The sequence below is a fragment of the Pipistrellus kuhlii genome, unplaced genomic scaffold (assembly GCF_014108245.1).
Source record: "Pipistrellus kuhlii isolate mPipKuh1 unplaced genomic scaffold, mPipKuh1.p scaffold_m20_p_20, whole genome shotgun sequence".
In the NCBI taxonomy this organism is placed as follows: Eukaryota; Metazoa; Chordata; class Mammalia; order Chiroptera; family Vespertilionidae; genus Pipistrellus; species Pipistrellus kuhlii.
The window spans coordinates 17931995-17950792 of record NW_023425516.1 but is presented as its reverse complement, the minus strand read 5'-3'; the positions used below and the strand labels follow the sequence as shown (position 1 = coordinate 17950792).

General features: G+C 56.2%; 1 protein-coding gene across 7 annotated transcripts in view; it reads left to right on the top strand.

The window, feature by feature from the left end:
* The first annotated feature begins 2171 nt into the window (after positions 1-2171).
* TPST2 (tyrosylprotein sulfotransferase 2) overlaps positions 2172-18798 on the top strand; it is a 40364-nt gene continuing 23737 nt past the window's right edge. For all 7 annotated transcript variants that reach the window (XR_006742383.1, XM_045585659.1, XM_036449804.2 and 4 more), the window contains exon 1: positions 2172-2278. The gene's annotated coding sequence lies outside the window, so the exon portion shown is untranslated. The remainder of the gene's footprint in view (positions 2279-18798) is intronic.

Sequence of the window (18798 nt, the reverse complement as noted above, 5' to 3'; positions counted from 1 at the left end):
TCTTCCTGGAGGAGGGGATGTGTGACGGGTGGGGGGGGGGGGTCTTGAAGGATGGAGCAGGAGCTTGCTTCATGGAGAAGGGGGAAGGGGAGGGGGAGGACACTCCAGGGAGAGCAAACAGCTGGGTCCGAGCTAATGATTAAAAAGACGCCTTTTCCTCAAATCAGGTGACCAGAAGCGATTGGCATAAGCTGTAAGGTCTGCCGTGTGAGGGGGGCACCTGGTACGGTTGGCGCTCAGCTTGCACAGCTGCGCTTGGCACCGGGGCAGCACCTCCAGCAAAGGCACGGAGGTTGGGGTGGAGCCAGGCGAAGCTTCCTGAAACAGGAAGCCAGCCGTAGGAGCTTGGTGGTGGTGCGTCTGTCTGTCCAGCGCTGCACGATGAAGTCCTGACTCCTTCCCACAGCCCACAAAGTCCTGCAGCGCCAACCCCAGCCGCCTCCAGCCCCTGCACACTCCCCTGACCTCCTCTCCCTCCTCCCCCCTCATCCTGACCACTCTTCCATTTTATGCAGAATCCCAAGAAGGGCTTTTGCCCCTGTGGGTCCCTGTGCCTGGCATACCCTTTCATCGAACCCTCATCTATGTTTCAGGCCTCGGTGTAACGACAACACAGTGTACACACCCCTGACCCTCCTCCCTCCCCCGGACCGGGTTCATAGCCCCTGTTCCCAGCTCCCCAGGGCTTATGGGAGGGCCCACTTCCCCCGCCTGGACACAGGGCCTCGAGTCCTCCTGCTGTAAGGTTGAGTAAAGCCAGAATGGCAAGGTCCCGAGGGAGGGTTTCGTCCTGCAGGTACAACATCTCGTGATGCTCATCTTATGGCGACTGTGGAATTCTCCTCCCGGGAACAGAGCTGGCCGCCGCGGATTGCACCTCCTGGGAACAGACCAGCCTTACCTGTCATTACGAGAGATGGCCAGATGACCACCCCGGAGATGCCGAAAAAAAGGGCGAAAGAGGACTTCCGCAAGGGAACGGGGAGGGGGGAGGCAAAGGGTGCTTGCTTGCGTAGCTGGGCTAGAGTATAAAACTGAGAAAGAAACTCAGTGCTGGGTCCGAGTTTGGAACGAGGGAGGGCCACCGCGCTTGGCTCCGTGGATAGAGCATCAGCCTGTGGACTGAAGGGTCCCGGGTTCGATTCCTGCCAAGGGCACATGCCTGGGTTGCGGGCTCGATCCCCAGTGGGGGGTTGTGCAGGAGGCAGCTGATCAATGATTCTCTCTCATCATTTATGTTTCTATCTCTTTCTCCCTCTCCTTTCCTCTCTGAAATCAATGAAGAAATATATTTAAATATATATTTAAGATATATATTTAAAATATATATTTAATATATATATTGTTCTGTCGACTGGAGACAGAAACAGCCAGCTCCATGAAGGCAGGGATTCCGTTGTGTGGGGTCCAGCACCTTCTGCACCGCAGGCACCATTTCATGCCCTGCTCCTTGTAGGACATCCGGCAGCATCCCAAGGCCTCTCTCCACCAGATGCCGGTATGACAAACCCCCTCCCAATAATGACAACCAAACAATGTCTCCCGACATTGCCATGTGTCCCCAGGGGATGAGGGGAGAAGGGCAAAATCGCCCCCTCCTTCAGAGCCACGGGTGCATTTGAACATGGATGAATATTCCCTCCCTCTTTTTCCTTGGTTTTGTACTAACAGGAGCGTTAATGCACCCTGCTCGGGGTCTGGTCCACTTTTTCTTTTTTACACCACTTCTTGGCGATCATTGCACTCGCTGCTTACAGACAGAAAGGGAACTTCTCTAAAATGGAGCTGCAAAATAAATAAAATAAAATAAAATAATAAAATAAAAATAAATAAATAAAATAAAAAAATATAAAATGAAATAAAAATAAAATAGCATAAAAATAAAATAAAATAAAACAAAACGGAGCTGCCTTGGGAGGGAAAGTGGTGAGCGCTGATTCTGGGGTAAACCAGCATCAGACCAGAGCTTCCGGTGTGTGTGTGTATGTGTGTGTGTGTGTGTGTGTGTGTGTGTGTGTGTGTGTGTGTGTGTGTGTGTGTGAGGGTGTGTGGGTGATGGGTGGGGGCATCAGCTCCCAGGGCCACGCCTCCCGACCGCATGGTCCGGGGGCGGGGCCGGGGAGCTATGGGCGTGGCCTCCGTTGTCCCGCCCCCGCGCAACGTCACGGCGCCGCGGCCCCGCCCCGCGGAGCCTCCCTCCCTCCCTGCCCGGCCGGGCGGCTGGCGAGCCGGGAGTCGCTCGCGGGTCGCGCGGGCCGTGTCGCGGCGCCTCCGCACGGTAGGTGGCCCCGGGGCGGCGCGGGGGCCTGGGCGGCCGCCCCCGGCGGGGGAGAGGGTCCGAGGTCGGCCCCGGGGAGCCTGCGTCCTCGCGGTTTCCTCCCGGGCCCGGCGACGCTGCCCGGGTTCCGGGGCTCCGAGCCGCGCGGGCGGGCGGGCGGGCGGGCGGTTGGAGGATCCCCACCCGCCGGGCGTTCCGAGCGCCTTCCCTTTCCCGCGCTCCCCGCTTCGGACTCTGCACCCGGGAGGTCTCCGCATGTGTGCGTGTGTGTGAGTGTGTGTGTGAGTGTGTGAGTGTGTGTGTGAGTGTGTGTATGTGTGTGAGTGTGAATGTGTTTGTGTGAGTGTGAATTTGTGTGTGAGTGTGTGAGTATGAGAGTGTGAGTATGTGTTTGTGTGTTTGAATTTGTGTGTGTGTGAATGTGTGTGTGTGAGTGTGTGTGAGAGTGTGTGTTGGGGAGATGTGGCGTGTCCCTGCCCCCCCCAAACCCCGACCCCTCCCTGGCGCGTGGGGACCCGCGGGGGCGCGTGGAAGTTTGCGCCGTGGAGTTACCGGGCGACCCAATAGTGGAGGCGCCAGGAGGCGGAAGTCGCAGGCTGGGGAGGGGTGTAGGGGAAACCCTCCTGAACTTGGGGTCCCACGGGAGGAGGGGCTGAAATTTAGCCCGGCAGCCTCCCCCTCTCAGTATGATGCCTCCTAAAGCTTGGGACTAGGAGTGGCAGCCAGAGCCAGGGGTCATGGGCGGCAGAGGCTGGGCACCCCTGACCTGGCAGTCATTTTTAAAACATTTGGGGAGGGGGGGGGGGGGTCCGTCAAAACATACTGATTGAGCATCTGCCACGTGCTGGCTCTCTTCAGTGCACTTGGGATACACAGCAGTGAAAAAGCAAGAAGACAAAGATGCCTGCCCCAGTGTCGTTTATAGCCTGACAGGTAGAAACATACAATACACATACCATGGCAGGTGGTGGGGTGAGGGGCGCCATTCAGCCAGCTGCAGGCACCAGGAAGCATGTCGTATGTTGCTTGAAAGCGTGTGCTTGGCCACGGGTGGGTCGCATCCCCCGTGAGCTGAGCTCCAGCCCCGTGCGTGTGCCAGTGTAGACACGTGGCTAAGGGATCCCCGTCCTGCCCCCACGTACCCCTCACAGCGGGCTCCCCTCCTCTAACCTTACCGGATCTGGAGATCAGCCCACCGGGGAATTAGATGTAAAGCCACATGGAGACCTAAGCCTGCTTAAAGAGCAACCGCTAAGCCCCACAGGCACCGTCCTGCGTGCCTCAGCTCGGAGGATGGAGGGGTGGCTGTGGACACGTGAACAAGGATGCGGTTTAGCTCTGCTTGGAGTGAGGAGAGCAGACTTGAGAGGCCCAGGGTGAAGTGTGCGGGTTAGAAAAATCACCGTTTCTCCGGTGCCCCAGCAGCTGAGGGTGCTGGGTGCTGCCGGTATTTTATCGGTACTTTATCGCCACAGCTCAGGTGTGTGCTAAAATAGGTAACACCGGGAGGGCGGGGACAGCCTGTCCGAGCTGGCCACGGCTCTGGAACTGCCTGGGACTCCTGCTGGGTGGACAGGGCCCTCGGGCCGCTGATTCTGTGACTGTCAGAGTATTACTGTGAGCGATGGTGACTGTGAGCAAAGGCTGGAGGTCAACCCGGGGTTCCCACTCAAAGGGGAGGGAGGGTGAGAACTGTTTGACTCAGCAATATTAGAAAGCACTGCGCCTGTCACCCCGCCCCTTCCCCTCTTACAGATGGGGAAGCTGAGGCTGGGAGAGGTCCCGCATCCATGCTCTTAGGTCCCCCCAGCGAGGGCTTAACCTCCCCCTCAGACCTCCTGACTGCAGGTCGTACAGGACTGGCGATTTGGAGGTAGCATCCCTCCTGGGGGCGTCCTCTGGATTCCCCAGGCTTGAACCCCCACAGAGCTAGCTCGCTGGGCCTTTACCTTCCCAACCACCGTGCAGGTCTGTCTCCCACACGGGGCTGTGGACAGCTCTTGCACACCCCATCTCACAGCCCCCCATTCCAACCGGGTTGCCTGGTGCCTGGGCCCAGTGTCTGGATTTGGCCAGACTTAGCAATGAATGGCTCGCTCTGGTTAAGTACATGCCCTTGACCAGAATTGAACCTGGGACCCTTGAGTCCGCAGGCCGACGTTCTCTGTCCATTGAGCCAAACCAGCAAGGGCTATCGAATAGATTTGTTTACACCACTTTGTCTTTTTTTTTTTTTTTAAACCTCATGTAATTTGTTTCATAGCAGCTTTATTGAGATTTAATTCATAGATCATACAGTCCACCCATTTGAACTATTCAGTCCAGTGGCTTTTGGGATATTGAGAGTTGTGCAACCATCTAACTCTAGAACAAATCATCTAATCCTAGGACATTCCATATACTTCTAGAACATTCCCTCCTAATGCTAGAACGTTTTCACCACTCCAAAGGAAACCGGGGAGCCGTTAGCGGTCATTTCTCAGTCCCTCCTTTCCCAGCCCCTGGCGTTCGCACATCTACTTCCTGTCTCTGTGTGTTGGCCTGTGCTGGCCATGCCATGTAGATGGAATCATGCATTGTATAGCCTTTGGGAACTGGTTCATCCACTTAGCATCAGTACCTCCGTTTCTTTTAATATTTCGGGACCATCAGTTAGGGAAGCAGGCCAAGCCTTCCATTACCTCTTACAGCTGAATGATAGATATTCCATTGTGTGGATATCCCAAATTTTCTGTGTCGCGTAGCAGTTGATGGACAGTTGGGTTAATCCCACTTTGGGGCTATTACGAATAATGCTGCTATGAGCGTGCATGTCTAAGCCTCTGTGAGGACATATGTTTTCAGTTCTCCGGGGCATATCCGTGGGAGTGGAATTGCTAGGTCACATAGTCATTCTTTGTCTGACCTTTGGAGGACCCGCCAGGCTGTTTGCCGGGGCAGCTGCGCCCTCATCCATTCCCAGCAGCAGCAGACGAGGGCCCCGATGATCGTGTGTATCGATACATTGGAGTCTTCTCTTAAGCAGCTCCGACCTTTGAAATAACCAGCTTTGATGTGCTGGGTATAAGTTACTCCCTAACATGCATGCAATTAAGCGTCTCATTAGCAGACGAAGGAGCGGCCTGCAGGTAACGAGGACCATCAGGGAAGCAGGTCAAGCCTTAGCCCTAGGTGTGTGTGCATGTGCTTCTCCTGTAACATACGTGCTGAGGGTATTCGGCCAGGCCCTCCGCGGGACAAGGGGACAAGAGGAGGCAGCGAGGAGCCAGGGCCTGGGAGAGCTTGCCAGGAACCTGTGGGCGGGCTGCAGGAAAGGTGTAAACGGCTCGGACCCTCATACCCCAGGCCCTCGGGGGTAGGGTCCCCTTGACAGCTGAGGGTCCGTAGAGGCCAGGGAGACGCTTGCGGTTCCTAGAGGCCTGCCCCGTGGCCTCGAAAGGGAACCTGGGCCCCCCCCCCGTGCCCCACCCTGGCCCCCCATGCTCACTGAGCAGGTGAACTCCCCTGGTGGTCACGTGGGTGGCCTTAGTGAGACACCTGAGACCAGGCCTCTGGCTGCTCTCCGTCTCTTCTGCTTTTTATTCATTTGTGCGTACTTTCCCGTCCTTGTGCCTTTTAGATCCTGAGTTCCTGCGCACAAAGAGGGCAGCCTGGGAAACGGGAACGGGTTGGGGGGGCGAGGTAGGGGGCTGCCCCTCTCTGGACCTCAGTGTGCCCTGCCGGGGAATGGGCGCGGACTGAGCCAGGACGGATGCAGTGGCGCCTCGCGGTCAGTAAGGCCGTCCCAGGGCGTTGTCTGTGTGACTTCATGGATCTATTTGTACGAAGAGTGGCAGGTCACGTGGTTGGCATTGGTGATCTGAAAGCCAGAGTGTGGCCTGGTGGCTGGCATTGGTCCTGTGGCCTCATGGGAGCTTGTCTGGGTAGCCCCATCTTCCGGTCTCCCGCTCCCCACCTCTGCCTTCCGCCTGCAAGGCCCCTGGATCTCTGTGGACACATCCGCCCTGAGGCCATTCCAGAGAAGGTTCTGGAATGCCTGTCTCCCGACATGCCCCTTCTTGGGTATCCTCCACCCAGGGCTGTGGCCTGCAGCTGGGCCAAGCCCCACAAATTGCAGGGCAGGAGCGTAGAGGGTAGTACCCATGCGCCTGGGGAGGAGCCTCATGTTATCCTGTGTGTTCAGATGGCAGCAGCAAGGGAGGGCATCCAACCCTGCCAAGGGAGTTCTTGGATCAGCCAGACTTTTGACCCAGAAGGCAGGCAGGGTGGCAGCAGGCTCGTGGCAGCGCGCTCCAGGGCGTGGGTCTGCATTAGGATCCTGCTGCTCTGCTTAGGGCTGGTGTGCCTGGGGCCATGGCTGCCTGCCGCCTTCCCTACGCCTACGGCAGCTTTCTTATCTGCAGCACTGGCGCCAATGGGACCAGCTCCTGGCTTGTGGCACCGGAGGGCATTCGGGTACGCTCCCACCCTGCCACCAGGCACAGTGTGGACTCCTGAGCGTGCCCATCCCTCGTGAGCCAGCTGTCGAAGGCAGTAATAAAAAATGCACTTTATATATTTTATTCAGCTCTCCCAGCAGCCCTGTGCGATGAACACGCTGAGGCACAGAGAGGTGAAGTATTAATAGTTTGCACCAAGTTACCCAGCGAGGAAGTGAGAGAGATAGGCCTTAAATCCAGAGTCTACGTTCTTAACGACCATCTTACCCCTTGTCAATACTCTTTCTTAATGCTCGGCGCTTAGAAAATACTCGGGAAGTGTCAGTTATCCTAGTCCCATAAAATAAAAGGCCGGTGACCGTAATGTCGTAACGACCAGAACGACTGACCTACCAGTCACTGAGGGGCATCGACCACCTCTCGGTCCCTCCCGCAGCCCACAGGCCCCGATCGCTGGATGGCAAGCAGGGAACCGGGGTGGGCGGCGGGCAGGACTCAGGACTGGGCAGCGGGCAGATGGCCCTGGCCGCAGGCTAGGCCTAGGGACCATACCTGTGCTCGATGTTGTGCGCTGGGCCTCTAGTTATGACACAATTATTATCACATGTTATATTACAAAACTGTTGTATATTAATAATAACTGCTCATCCCGGTCCCTTTGTCCTCGCCCTTTCCTGGGCGGACAGAACAAGCAGACCTTGGCGTTGAGTGTAGATTCCTATCCCCCGCTTCCCCCTGTTCCCTCCCGCTTCCCACACGCATGAGCAGCTGGGCGTGGGTAAGAGCTTGCAGGCACCTAAGCTTCAGCCCCTTCCACATCACCGTGTGGCATTGGGCAAGCTGCTTCCCCTCTTTGAGACTCAGTTTCCCCCACTGGGACATGGGTGAGCTGGGCTGTCACAGAAGCAGCCTGCCACTCGATGGCTTCAACCCACAGGGTGGCTTTTACTTGGCACCCAGGGCGTTTTATTTTCAGTTGAGCCGGCAGAAAAATATTTGTAGAGAATAATTCCAATTTCTCACTTCTCTTGGAAACTCAGGAGCTTGGGCCAAACTGGAGTGGCCTGAGGCTGCCGCTTAGATGGCCCGGGCTCTCCTGGTCCCCACAGACCCCCTCCTCACCCCCTCGTCCCCTGGGTGCCCTGCCTGAGCCTCAGGGCTCTGAAGACACCCAGGCCCTGTCCACTGTCACTGGGACAAGTGCTTCCATTGCTTTTCGGACAGCGTTTTTGCAGCCGGCTCCGTTTCCAGGACATCAGGGCTCCCAGGCCTCCTGCTGCCTTCCCTGCCTCTCAAAACCCTCCAGGCTTTTAACACAAGGAAGCTGTCCCCATTCCACATTCTCTGGCCCCAGGGCCCCTCCTTAATGGCTCAGGCCCCAACTCACCGGCAGGGAGATAGTGAGATGGCCCAAGATGCCCAGCAGCCTCAGTCCCTCCCTGTGAGTGCTGGCCCTGCACCTGCATCCCAGTGCATCCCGCAGCTGCCGGAGCCGGCCGGAGCCGGCCTCATCGGACTGGGTACCAGGAAGGCCACCCCTTTCCTGGAAACGGAAGCTCAGAGACGCTTTCTCAGGTCACACGGGCCTGGTGGGACAGCACAGGATTTGAACCCATGTCCACCCAGCCGCAGAGCTATCCCCGGCGTCACCCGTCCATCTATCACCGCACAGACGCCCACCGAGTGCCACCTCCACTGGCACCTGCAGTCACTGTGTCCCCGGCGCCTGGCACCGGCCTGGTTCATTCCAGCCCTTCGGTACCTGCTTGCTGAATAGGGACCCGTGGGTTATGGGATATCGGAGGCACCAGGTCTCCATAGTCCTGGGGTGTCTCTTCTGGTGGTGGCCTCCCAGGAGCAGCAGACTGACCCATCTCTGAGCTGGGTGCTGAGCTGGGAAGCTGGGGACAGCACCTCTTTGGAAATACTGAATCCATGTAACAGCCATTAGGTGAGAGTTCCGAGGGTTCTGGGTGTGGCCAAGGTCAGCAGGTGGGACTTGGGGGAGCCCAGTGACAGGACATGGGAGGCTTGAAGGGGGTCAGTCCAGCAGTGACCTTGCGCTTCATGTTCCGCTCCCGGGGCCTTGACTGAGGGGCTGGGATGACTGTGCTGTGGTGGGTGTGGGGTGGGCGCTGCTTGGAGCCGAGGTCCCGCTCCTGGCCGCTCCTGCTCCCTGGGTCTGTCTTGGTCTGTTTGTGTCTCTCTCTGTCTCCTTCCCATCCTTGTCCCCCTGTTTATGCCTCGCCCCCTATCCTGGCCTCTTTGTTTCTGTCTCCCCCATCTTTGTCCATGGCTGGCAGGCCCTCTCCATCTCTGTCCTCCTCACCCTTCCCCTGCACAGGCCCACAAGCACAGCTCTCTGCCTCTTATGAAAAGTGTCCCACTTCCTTTGGCTGCGAGTGACATCCGCCTCGGAGCCCTCAGAGCCCTCCCAGACAGCCTGCTGGCGTGGGAGAGGTGGTGCGGCCACTTCCCTGTCTTGCGGAGGCTCGGGGGAGATCTGGAGCACCCCAACCGCCCACTGGCCCCTCGCCACGCCCACGTCCCACCCCGCCGGCCCCGGGCTGTGGGGGAGGAAGAGGAAGCCGGGCTGGTAGCTGGAGGGCTGGATGCCTCTCTGGGTTTGATTTGGTTTGGGGCGCTCCGCAGGCTCATCGCTTGGGGTGGGGCATTGATCCGCCTGCCTCTGGGGCACCTGCAGGTTGTAGGCTCCGCCCAGAGGCCATTTCCTCAGCGCCCCACCCCTACCCCTCTGGCCCCGAGCTCCTTTCATGGACCCTCAGGAGCAAACTGCCAGAGTTTTAGGGAGACTAGATCGCAAATTTAGGCCAGCCTCTTTTCACAGGTGGAGAAAGAGGCCCAGCGAGTGGGGTGACTTGCTCAGACCAAGCACGCAGCTTTGAAGTCCAGAAAGGGTGTCAGTCCCCCATCCCCTGCCAGCAGTGCAGGGAGAGAATACAGTTGGTGCGCGCTCTGACGGCCCCTGTGGGTGCCAGGTGAAAACCCCCTCTTCGGAGGGCAGATTTGGTTTTGAGGCTGGCTTGCCCTCCCCCACCTGCTGGGGGACAAGCTCTCCCCTGAGGGCCTGGGGGCTCAGGGTAGCCCCACGGTGTCCCCTGTGCTTGGTCTCAGCAGGCCTGTGGCTGCCCCAGCCTTGGGGCCCTCAGCCCGCGCTGGTGGTATGATCAAAGTTCAAAGACCTGCGAGCCAGGAGCACTGTGCCCACGGGCAGGAGGAGACGAGCAAAGTGGCCCTTCCCCACCCTTTTGCTGTTCAGGGGCCCCACCACCTCGATGGCGCCGCCCACCCTGCCGAGGGTGACCTTTCCTCAGTCCCTTCCAGAAACACCCGCACAAGCACTCCCCGGAGCCATGTTTGCCCAGCTCTCCGGCGTCCCGGAGCCCAGTCCAGTCTCCCCACACATTAACCGTGGGAAGGTACATAAGTGACAGTGTCACTGTTCCCCGGGGACCTCCGGGGAGGAGAGGGGCCCCATGCAGCTCTCCATGCACAGGCTTGCACATGCAGGGCCCTCAGCAGGTGTAGCTACCGAAGTTCCTACTCTTATTAATGTGACCGTGATTACTGGAGTGAGTGGGCGAAGGGGGAAGGCGGTGTTGAGGAAGAACAAAGAATGTCAGCATCAGTACAGGGACAGGACGGCATTTGATGTCCACGTCAGGGTAATCATGCCCAGTGTTACTGATGTTCTTGTGTGTGTGTGTGTGGGGGGGGTCCTTGAACTGCTCTGAGCCTCAGTTTCCACATCTGTGGAATGGGTGAACAATATAATCCAGTCAGGTTTATCTTTTTTTTAAAAAAATATAGATTTTATTGATTTTTTTACAGAGAGGAAGAGAGAAGGATAGAGAAACATCGATGGGAGAGAAACATCAACCAGCTGCCTCCTGTATGCACACCCCCCACGGGGATGTGCCTGCAACCAAGGTCCATGCCCTTGACTGGAATCGAACCTGGGACCTTTCAATCCGCAGGCCAACGCTCTGTCCACGAGCCAAACCGGTTTCGGCCAGTCAGCTTTATCTTGTTCTGCTCTATTGTGGGCCTCTGGGTACAAACGATCTCGCTCTCCAGGGAGGGGCCCACACAGCACCTTGCTCCCTGACCTTGCTCCGGGCAGTGTCCAGGCAGGTGTGCAGATGGAAGTCTCCAGCAGGCCCAGGCCCCTTAGGGTCCCCAGCCGTCTCTCTGTAGGAAAAGGCCATTCACGCTCCGAATCAGACCCAGACGCAGTGAACCCTGGGAACTCCCTTCCTCCTCATGGGTCTGTGCCTTTGGTTTTGTTGTTGTTATTGTTTTCACTGCTTTTGTTTTCACTGCTTTTGTTCTCAGCAGCTCTTTGAAGCCTTTGAAATTCCTCCTCTTCTGTTCCATCCGAGGAGCAGGGGAGAGGGGAGAGGGTCTCCCAGGCCTGGGCTGGGTTTTTCCCAGCGGGAGGCCGAGGGGCAGGTCTGCCCTGGGAAACGGGGCTCCCTGCTCTGTGCTGCCTCAGATCCGGGCCTGCAAATTGTGCCTTGAAAACCCCCCAGCCGGCCAGTTTTGTTCAGTGGGTAGAGCGTCGGCCTGTGGACTGAGGGGTCCCGTGTTCGATTCTGGTCCAGGGCATGTACCTTGGTTGCGGGCACATCCCCAGTGGGGTGTGCAAGAGGCAGCTGAATTGATGTTTCCCCCTCATCGATGATTCTAACTATCTATCCCTCTCCCTTCCTCTCTGTAAAAAGCAAAACAAAACAACACAATAAAATATATTTTAAACAAAACACCCCTACCCCTGCCCTGGGTGGCTCATCTGCTCAAGCATCATCCCATGTACCGAGAGATCACCGGTTCAATTCCTGGTCAGGTCCACGCCAGGTTGCAGGTTTGACCCCCATTGGGCTGTGCAGGAGGCAACCAATCCATGTTTCTCTCTCCTCCCCTCCTCCATTCCTTCCTCTGTCTCTCAAAAAAATTAACAAAAAATATTTTTTAAAAATACATTTAAAGAAGCTGGTTTGGCTCAGCGGTAGAGCGTCGGTCTTCGGACTGAAAGGTCACAGGTTTGATTCCGGTCAAGGGCATGTACATTGGTTGCGGGCACATCCCCGGTAGGGGGTGTGCGGGAGGCAGCTGGTCAATGTTTCTTTCTCATCGACGTTTCTAGCTCTCTATCTCTCTCCCTTCCTCTCTGTAAAAAAATTAATAAAATATATTTAAAAAAAAAAGACATTTAAAAAACCCACCCAAATCCCACCCCCACCCACCACTCACACCCCAAAGCCCACCAGGATGGAAGATGTTGCTTCTTGGCGGAAGGACAACAGCCGGTTCCCACCAGCTTATCTGGGAACATCACACAGGGACGGTACCTCCGGCAGGTGCCTGCTGCTTGCTCTGTGTTCCTGGTCAAGCTTTCCCACCTTTTGGCCACCAGCCATTTCAGAAACTCACAACCAAGTGGACTCTCATGCAGCTTTAAAAACCCATCAGCTGCAACTGAGGGCAGCGGGAGGGGGAAGTCAGCCACGCGCTTTCTCAGCAAAAAGCATCGCCACGACCTCCGACCTCCGGGCGGTACGTTCTCCAGTGGCTCCCGCTGGGAGACTCCAGTTCGCACCCTCAGCCTTTGGAAATCAATTTGTCAAAACATTAGTTTATTCGTAAGGTCACGTGGGGCCTGGAGAAGACCCCCTGAGTGGAGAGGGTGCAGAGGTCGGTGACGTGTCTGTATCCGCTGGTGGTGAGGGGTAGGAGCCTCCCAGCTGTACCACTCCGCGTTCCCACCAGCAGTGCACAGGGTTCCAGTTTCTCCACATCCCCTCCAGCTCTTGTTTTCTGTTTTATGCTCATAGCCTTCATTTAAGAAAGAAAGAAAGAAAAAGAAAGAAAGAAAGAAAAATGTTTTTATTGATTTCAGAGAGGTAGGGGGAGAGAGAGAAACATCAATGATGGGAGAATCATCTGTCAGCTGCATCCTACACACCCCCTGCTGGGGGTCGAGCCCCAAACCCAGGCCTGTGCCCTGACCGGGAATCGAACCAGGAACCTCTGGGTTCCCGGGTCAGTGCCCTCCTGCTGAGCCACACCGGCCAGGCGGCAGTAGCCCTTCTCATGTGTGTGACTTGGTTTCTCATTATGGTTTTGATTTTCATTTCCCTGATTAGAGGTTTAGCATCTTTTCACGCGCATATTGGCCTCTCACACATGAAACATCTTTAGAGAAATGTCTGTTCGGGTCCTTTGTCCATGTTTTAGCCAGGCTGCTTCTGCTGAGGCTTAGGGTATCTCTGTATAGTCTGGCTATTCATCCCTTACCATAGGGGTGTCGAACTCAATCAGACAAGGGGCCAAAATCTAAAATCCAGCCTAAATCGTGGGCCGAATGGTTTACTGAACAGTCATAAACTGTCATTGTGATGGAAACTCAGCGGAGTGCAGTGATGACAGCGTGGTGCGGGCCACATTGCAAGGCCTGGCGGGACGGATTTGGCCCGCGGGCCTTGTGTTTGACACATGTGCCTTACCAGATACATGATTTGCAGATATTTCCTCCTGTTCTGTGCATTGCCATTGTACTCTGGGAGAGTATCTTTCGATGCACAAAAGGTTTTGATTTTCATGAAATCCAGTTGGTCTACTTTTTCTTTGTGCCTTTAGTGTCACAGTGGTTAGAGTCTGAGCGCTTGCACCAAAGGGTTGAAGGTTCCATTCCTGGTCAAGGGCACGTACCTGGGTTGCGGGTTTGATCCCTGGCCCTGGTCTGGTTGCATACAGGAGGCAGCCAATCTCTGTGTCTCCTCCACATCAATGTTTCTCTCCCTCTCCCCCTCCCTTTCCCTCTCTCCTCTTCCTGTCTCCCCTCTCTCCTTCCCTTCTTCCCTTCCACTCTCAACATCCTCAGGTGAGGATCAACAAAAATAAAAAATAAATATAAAGGCGCCGTTGACAGGGTTTGCTGCGGGGTTGGATTGAGAGAGAGAGGACTCCGGCTTTCGGCTGCCTTTGAGGCTCTTGGCCTGCAGAACGAGCTGCCACCGACTGCAGGTGGAATGTCCGGGGGGCAGAGGGGGGGGGGGGGAGCGGGGAGAGACCAGGAGATCAGCTCTGGGTTTATGAAGTTGGAGGAGCCAGCTCAGTGCCCAAGCAGAGGCGACGGAGACAGCTGAACCTGAGTCTGTTTTTGAGGAAAGAGGTTTGGGCGGGAGGTGACAATCCTGGACTCCCCAGCCCTCAGGAGAGGAGAAAAACCTGGCGGGAGGGAGGGGAGAGGGCAGAGCACGGATCTCCCGCTCTCCGTGCCAGAGTGGCCTGGCTCAGCATAAGGAAAAAGCCTGAAAATTGTCATTGGCCAAGGGGTGGTCGGGTGGGAGAGAGGAAGACAAACAGACATCACCTCCTTGGCCTCTGATCAAAAGCCGCCTCGGCCTGGCTGCATGTGGGTTTTGCGGTCTCAGTGCCAAGAACTGGGGTGTGGGTGGCACGACCAGAGGCCGTGGCTCAGATCACCTCTATGTTCCTGGCGCCTGGCTCCATGCCTGGCCCCGGGAGAGCTCCTGCCAGTGAGTGTGGCTTGAATGAGTGAATGGAGTCCCTGTGCTTCTCTCTAAGCAGACGGGGAAGGCGTGCGGGTGGGAGGACAGAGCACACCCAGCCAGCAACATCACTCCTCGGTGTTTGACGAAGTGCGGTTCTCTGAGACTATTTCTATTGAAATCTGTCATGCTAGCACATGTGTCAAACACAAGGCCCGCAGGCCAAATCCGTCCCGCCAGGCCTTGCAATGTGGCCCGCACCGCGCTGTCATCACTGCACTCGGCTGCGTTTCCATCACAATGACAGTTTATGACTGTTCAGTAAACCATTCGGCCCGCGATTTAGGCTGGATTTTAGATTTTGGCCCCTTGTCTGATTGAGTTCGACACCCCTATGCTAGAGGAAGGTGCAGACATCCTCAGTGAGCAGCTCGATGCATTTTCAAAGCACATTACCAGCTCTCATCCCCCCTTAGCCATGTTCCCCCCAAGGGTAACCACCATCTTGAAGTCTCCGACTAGGGATTGACCCGGCCTGTCTTGTTGCTTCATACACATGCTAGAGGCCTGATGCATGGAATTCGTGCAAGTGTAGGCCTTCGCATCCCCGGCTTCCCCCCGAAGGTCGTCCGGACTGTCCTTTCGCTGTTCGGCTGTCTGGTCTAATTAGCATATTGTGCTTTTATTATTATAGGAAAGCCACGTAAGCACAAATATATCCTCTTTTGTAGCCTTTTTTGCTCAGCACCATAGCTGTGAGATGTGTCCATATTATAATCGGAGGTTCTGGCCTGTTCTCCTTCCTGGCTGGTTAGTGTACGCTTGTTTATTTGCACTTATTTACCCATTCTCCGGTTCATGGACATTTGAGTCGTTCCCAGTTGGGGACCACAGCAAATGGGAGTGCTGAGAACATTCAGTATGTGCCCGTCGGTGAACGGGTAGCTGCGTCTCCGATGATGTGTGCTTAGCGGTGGAACTGCTGGGCCTAGCTAGACAAGGCGTGTGTTCGGCTTTCATCTCTGTTATGACAAAGCGTTTCCTAAGATCTTGTGCCAGGCTCCCCTCCTACCAGGGGAGCTGAGAGTTCTGGTTGCAGCACATCCTTGCCAACACTTGGTCTTATCTTTTTTTTTTTTTTTTTTTTTAGCCATTCTCATGTACAATGGTCTCACGTTGTACTGTTAATTTGCATTTATTTCCCTAGTGGATAGGATTGAGTTACCCGTTCATATGCTTATTGACTATTTAGATAACCTTTGCTGTGAAGTATCTCTTCAGACTTGCTCATTTTCCTGTTGTGTTGCCTGGCCTGTTATTGATTTCACAGAGGTCTTTTATATATTCTGGACACGAATACCTTGTTTGATATAGGTATTGTAAAGATCTTCTTCCAGGTGTAACTTCTTTTGATCAGTAAGAAGAGAAACGAGGAATTCATTGACTTGAGCACAGGTCAACCCCTTCATCTGCCTGAGCCTCAGTTTCCCTCTCCAAATCCAGCAGAGTATTTAGCCTCCTGTTTGGTGAATAAATGGCCTGCTCTTGGTAGTCACCACTCCAAATAGATGACTATTGGCACCTTTGCTGGGGATGAAGGAGCCCTGAGCTAATGGGGAGAACTGACCCTGTGGGGGCTTTTCAGCCATCTTTCAGGCCAGTTCTGTAAACATCTACTAAGCACCTGCTGTATACCAGTCTTTGGGCCACGCAGTGAAAGTGCAGCAGTGAACAAGACTCAGACGGAGGGCGTTGCACCTGTGGGCACCCAGCGAAGCACTCACCGGGCAAGGGCATCACGGAGGGCTTCCTGGAGGAGGCAAGCCTTAGACTACACTTGAGTGGGTGCCTTCTGTTCTGCACATTTGGGCACCTTCTGTGTGCCAGGCACTGATTCCCAGCCAGTGGTGGTTTGTGCCCCCACGGGACACCTAGCGACGTCTGGAGATATGTTCGGTTGTGGTGACTTGGGGAGTGGGTACTACCAGCATCTAATGGGTAGAGGCCAGGGATGCTGCTCAATACTCAGGATGCCGTCACCACGGTATTTGGCCCAAATGTTGTTAGTGCTAAGGTTGAGACACTGTGAAATGGACAGTTACAGTAAGGTGTGACATTTCAGTTAGAAATGAGCAGAGGCACCTCTGAGCCTCCGTTCCCTCCCGTGTCCGGTGGGAGGAGCAGGGCTGACCACAGCAGTTGCCCTGAGCACATAGTAAGCTCAGGAGAGCAGCCCAGTGCCCGCCCAAGGCAGGCCTCTGATGGCGGCTCCTGGTGTGGACGCGTGCGCATCAGTCCCCCAGCGGCTCCCTGCAGTGAGTGGTGTGAGCCCATTTTTCAGGGGGAGAAGACTGAGGCTGAGAGGGTAGCTGGTGAGAGCAAAGCTGGAGTCCCAGCCAGCCCTTGGCTTCGGAGCCCTTTCCCTCTGCTGCATGGCCCCCATCCTCCCCTCCCCCGCATCGCACCCTCCCAAGCAGGAGTCCCGGCAGTTCTGGCGGTGCTTGACAGTGGTGGGCTGGCCCCGTGGCCCCGCCTGGCCCTCCGTCCTGGGTGATTGGACATGAAAGGCGCAGATGCCCAGCCCACAGAGCCCGTCCCCTCCCTCGGAGACTGTCCTTCCTCCACTCGGCGCACCTGTACCTGGCCGCCCTCCTGCTCGGGGCGGCTGTCTGACGCTGGCGTGGCTGGGCAGGAAGTGGCCGGAGCAGCCCCGGGGGGGGCCAGGTCCAAGAAGCCGGAGCGGAGGGAGGCCTTCGAGGTCGTGGGCTCTGGTGGTCTGGACGCCTTGTCCAGCCTCCGTCTCCTCATCTGGACATGGGAAGAAGCATCCGCTCTGGGTAAACATGTCGGACAGTCCGAAGGTGCCGGAGAGGGGACTGGGGGGCGGGCCTTTGGAGGCGCCTGGGCAGTGCCCGCTGCAGTGGAAAGGCTGTGTGGCCCCTCTTAGGTGCCCCCCTGAGCCTGGTCAGTTCCCGGGGTGGGACTAGCCAGCCTGCCGCTCCTGATGCGGTTACTGAGTCCCAGGTGCCCTTACACATGTTCCTTTGTGACGGACGGGGTGCGTGCATCGAACATGACAGCAGCCTGGATGGCCATCAGGAAGGCCATGGCCATCCCTGCTCCGGGGGATGATCCGTCGGGTCTTGGGAATCCATGTCTTGTGTTCCTTGAGGATGGGACCCCTGTGAGTGCTGGGGCTGTGTGTGTGTCTGAGTGTGTGTGTGTGTGTGTGTGTGTGTGTGTGTCAGTGTGTGTCAGTGTGTGTGTGTGTGTCTCGTTAACTGACGTGGCCCGTGCTGGGACAGGATCTGGCACACAGGCGCTCAGCAGTGTTTACTGATGTCGGAGCAAATACACTGGAATGGAAAGATCTCCATGACCTCTTTGGGGGGAGCCGTGCCAGTTTCGGAAGGCTCCGCGTGAGCTGGGGCCTCAGCTTTGGCACGAGCGGCATTTTGGGCCAAATGGCCCTTTGTGGTGGGCCTGACCTGGGCATCGCAGGACGCTGGGCAGTACCCCTGGCCGCCACCTGTTAGATGACCCCAAATCCGAGTCCAGACATTGCCAGTTGTCCCCAAAGGGGCAAATCTGCTCCGATTGAGAACCCCCGGTGTGATGTGCCAGCATGTGGAGGGGAGGAGGGAGGGAGGGAGGGAGGGAAGCGCCATGTGACTTCATCCAGGTGGGTACTCGGCTGTAACCTAGGAAGGCAGGTGAGGGTGCTCCTCCCCAAAGGACCAGCAGTGGGTGCCTCTTAGAAATGAAGGACGGGGATGGGATTGGAGGCTCTCCTCCAGACAGACATCAGCCTTCTCTATTTTTTGTTTTGTTTTGTTTTGTTTTGTTTTGTTTTTACAGAGAGGAAGGGAGAGGGATAGAGAGTTAGAAACATCAATGAGAGAGAAACATTGATCAGCTGCCTCCTGCACACCCCCCACTGGGGATGTGCCTGCAACCAAGGTACATGCCCTTGGCCGGAATCGAACCCGGGACCCTTCAGGCCGTTGCTCTATCCACTGAGCCAAACTGGTTTCGGCCCCACTGCTTCTTGATCGCCTGAAGTTCACCAGCCCAGCTGGCACCAAGGAAAACAGGCAAGGCCGGAAGGGGCAGGAGGAGGACTGTCGAGGCTGTGGAGACGGAGGACCTTGGCACGGTCTGTCCCTGTAGATGGGCACTGGCTGCCAGCCTGTACAGCTTGAGCATTCTATACCGCTTCAGCTCAAGCAGGTGCCGTGGCTCCCTAGTACCCAAGACTAAATTTCCCTTCTGTGCCCCCTGGATTAGCATGCCATGGCCTGCAAGAGATTCTTCAAGACAGAGCCAGATTTCAAATACTAATAATAGCAATACTGGTGATGATTACAGCGCCTGCTGTTTGCACGGCACAGTGGTAAGCGCTTTACCTGCATTACCTTAAACTTAATTTTGACAAAAGCCATCTGCAGCGGCTGCAGAAGCGGACTCTGGTTTCACACCTGAGGGGACGGATGCCCACAGAGGGTCAGTGTCTTGCCCGAGGCCACATGGCCATGGCCCAGCTCGG